The sequence below is a fragment of the Tupaia chinensis genome, unplaced genomic scaffold (assembly GCF_000334495.1).
Source record: "Tupaia chinensis unplaced genomic scaffold, TupChi_1.0 Scaffold000159_1, whole genome shotgun sequence".
Taxonomy (NCBI): domain Eukaryota; kingdom Metazoa; phylum Chordata; class Mammalia; order Scandentia; family Tupaiidae; genus Tupaia; species Tupaia belangeri.
In genome coordinates, this window is record NW_006159630.1 from 3,060,854 (window position 1) to 3,064,489 (window position 3,636).

General features: G+C 62.7%; 1 protein-coding gene across 1 annotated transcript in view; it reads left to right on the forward strand.

The window, feature by feature from the left end:
* RBFOX3 (RNA binding fox-1 homolog 3) overlaps positions 1-3,636 on the forward strand; it is a 353,380-nt gene that overhangs the window by 141,912 nt on the left and 207,832 nt on the right. Inside the window, exon 2 of the mRNA XM_027770751.1 lies at positions 1,131-1,233. The gene's annotated coding sequence lies outside the window, so the exon portion shown is untranslated. The remainder of the gene's footprint in view (positions 1-1,130; positions 1,234-3,636) is intronic.

The window sequence follows — 3,636 nt, forward strand, 5'->3', positions numbered from 1 at the left end:
GAAGGCGCGGCGGGCGGGTAGGGGAGCAGGAAGGAGGTACGGGGCGCCCCCGGGAGGAGGCATTGGAGGGGCAGGTGCAGCACCTGTGAGGTGTAACACCTGGCTGGGGAGGCGGGCTCAGGAGAGGTGGAGCAAGGGCCGCCCAAGTTTCAGCTGTGACCCTGCCACGGACACCGCTTCGCCCCCTCCCTTTGGTACATGCGTGACACCATTGCCAGGCACTTCGAGGACCATGGACTCAGCTGGCCCTGCTTAGTGGGTTCAGTGGCTTCAACAAGAGGTCACAGGCTGCGGTCCAACGTGGAGGTGGTGGCACTCTGCATGCCCTACGTGGGAGAGTGGGCGGGAGACGTCCTTACAGCGACTCTGGCACTGACCCCACGGGGTGGGGGGGCGGGGGGCTTCGTCACCTCCCACAGGCCCCCCTGGTGCCCTGGCCCTGGGGGGAAGTTGTCCATGCATGGGTCTGGGGAGCGGAAGCATCCAGGGTTGCAGACCCCGCCCTCCTGCCAGCCTACACAGCCAGCAGTGAGCTGCTCAGAGGCCGAGTGGGCTGGCGATCTGGTGGCCAGGGACATTCTCACTGTCAACAGCTGGGCAGGGCTCAGGTCAAAGAGGGAGAGCTCGCTGCTGCTGGTGATGACAGCAAAGGATTCGAGAGCCTGCCGCCCTTGCCGGCCCAGCTATCCTGCACGGTGCCAGCCAGGTCCTGGTCCACCACGGGGTTTTACAACTGCCCTGGGGTCACGGGAGGCTAGTCATGTGCCCCAGCGGGGCTCTGTGGCCTGGAAGGGCACATCTTGGGGATGGGTGACAAGGGCTGTCATAGCCCTAGCCTAACCTGGCCAGCCTGACCCAGGGTCTGTCCGAGTTCTCCCACCAGCCCCGGCGTCATTCTGGTGTCGTGAGTCTCGCCCGATATCCAGAGCTGCGGGGCTGGAGCATCTCATACCTGCCAGGAGGTGACAGAGACGCCTCGGCCTGGGGTGTTCTCATCTGCAGCGCTCAGAGGATGCCCTCCCGTGACCTCTGCCCCGTGCCGTTTTCAACCGGGAGTGTGGGGTAGCATGTGTCTGATGCGCTCCAGAGAGTCAGGGGTGGACATCGTTTTGTTCTCTGCTTTTTTGCAGCGTGAACAGAGCAGCCGGAGGAAGCCCTGACAGCATTTCCCGAGCGGGTCTGCCAGCCCCGCCTGCCGGGAACCTGCCCAGGAGCGGCCCCTCCTGCAAACAGGTGCGTGTCCCACCCCAGAGGTTCTTCATCTTTGGCTTCTCGGAGGTGCAGGGGAATGGGTGGGCTGTGTCTGCAGAAAACAGGGTCCAAACCACTTGGTTCCCAGTGTTTTCCACCTGCCCTCACCCAGTACAAATCAGCCAGTGTATAATAGATAATTAATGGGCTGATCAGCCAGTAAGGGAGGTAAGTAGATAAATAATTTTAATTATCCTTGGGTGGCCCATAAATTCCCTTGCCGCCTTTTTACTAAACCCCCTGTTTACAGGAGCCATCTAGATTGCAGGTGGTTGTATGAAGCCCTCCGTGGCCTCCCAGGTGGCTCCCACCAGGCCTGACCTCGGTGAGATAGAGCTGTGTGGCCCCGACAGCCTCTATAGCAGGGCCCCTCCTGGGCATGCGCGGCAAACCCTGTGCCCAGGTGAAGGCAGGCCACTCCTGGAGGGTCCGCGGCGTGTTAGGGCCCACCTGGAAACCTTCATTGCACTTGGCACCTGCACCATGGGTGAGTCACGCCTCTCCCCAGGGATGGCCTTGGCCCGTTAATAGCCTTGGCTGAGGTTCCCCGCTGCTCCGAATGCCAAGAGAGAAAGTGGGTTAATAACCATAAAGGGAAACCCTCCGAGGGCCTGGGGCCAAACTTCCTCCCAGTCTGCCTAAGAGGTGTGGCTGTTGGGTCTCCAGATGGGGTGAGGGATCCCCTTCATCCTCAGCCTCTCGTCCTGCTCGGAGGGGCCCAGGGCCCAGGTCGGCAGGTCTGAGGACCAGGCATGGCAAAGCTCCTCTGAGTTTCCCCGGTGCTGGGACAAGGAGGTGGGCGCCAGCGTGGACATGCTCAGCCTCCTCGCCCCTGCTTCCTGCGGGCTCCCTGGCTCATCTGTGCAGCTCACGTCCTGGTGGGCACGGAGGGGGAGGGGCAGCCCTCAGCAGGGTCCCCCTCTTCACTTTCCCCCCCTGGGGTCTGCAGCAGGCATGGTTTAACCTGAGCTGGACACCCCTCAGCAGAACGGGGTCTGGGGACAGAGCAGGGGGCAGGTGTGCCTGGGCTGCTCGCGGCAGGCTCAGAGTGCTGCTCACCTGCCGCCAGGTCAGAGCGTCACTGCACACAGGCAGCAGCAGGCTCTGTGTACAGGCAGGAGTGCAGGGACTGCCCTGAGCACACCGCTGCCTCCGAGGAGGGGAAACACGCACGATCCCGTCAGAAATGGCGGCGTGCGGACTTCCAGACTCCGTGCACGCGGGGTGCAGCACGGGCTGTGAAGGCGGGCTCATGTAGTCTGTATGTGACAGAGCACCTGGCAGTGTCCCTGTCCCTGTCCCAGTTATTCTCACGTCAGGCCATGCTGGACACACCCAGCAGGGGTCAGGGATCACGGCCACCAAGCCCAGCCGGCAGAGCTGACGTGCAGCACACTGCCCGCAGGCCCTGAGCAGCACGTCCTCCGCGGAGCACGGGTCCTGTCAGTCAGAGTCCCTCGTTCTTCCGGGCTCACTCCTGGAATAAAGTCAGATCGTGGATGTAGCTTTCACAAACGGTGCCCTGCTGAGCTCTAGCGGGGCAGCCAGGCGGCGGTTGGGCCGGAGAGGGGCTGCCGCAGTGGCCCTGGGCATAGCTGTGTGCTGTCCACGCGCCATCTCCCCTCCTTGGAGCCGGCCGTGTGCTCGGGCAGGAAGGAATTCGGGCTAAGCAAGTGCAAAGGCCTTTTCAAGTCCCAAGTGGGAAGAAAGTCTGGAAAATGGCCCAGCAGAGGCTCCTGGCCTCTGAGGGGTTTGTTTGGCTCAGAGCAGGGCTGCCCTGTGGGTCCCTCTCTGGACACGAAGCCTGAGGCGGAGGAAGACGGAGAGCCAGGAAGAGGCAGGCGGGGTGGACACCGTTTCTCCCAAGGCTCTCTCCTGTACTCAGTCAGGGGCTGCCAGAGGGTGGCTCCGAGAGTCCAGAGCATGCAGGAGCGGGGTCGGTGCCACTCACTGGAAACGGGGAAGGGGCCTCTTCCTCCAACCCGCGAACAGGACCTGTGGCACTGAGGGCTTCCTGCGTTTCTGTTTTAGGGAGTTGGGGTGGAAAGAAAAGGAACAAAAACAATGACAGAGCCAGAGATAGGCTTCCCGGCCCCGCCCTTGGACAGAGCCAGAGATAAATCCCTCTGTCCCTTCACAGGGACAGGGATGGCACGGCTTGGCCAAGGTGTTCCGCTCTGAGCCCTCTGTTCCGCCTGCCCTGGCGTCAGTGGCGAGACCCTCCACCGCCTCCTGTTTTGTCTGCCTGGTCTTCAGGAACTGAGCCACCCAGGCCAGCCACAGGGAAGGGTGCTGATTGATTAAAAACAGCCAGGGCGGGCTTCTTGCCAACACCCCCTGCTGCACCAGCATCGGCAGAGCCGAGGCCACGGGGCGGAGCGCGCC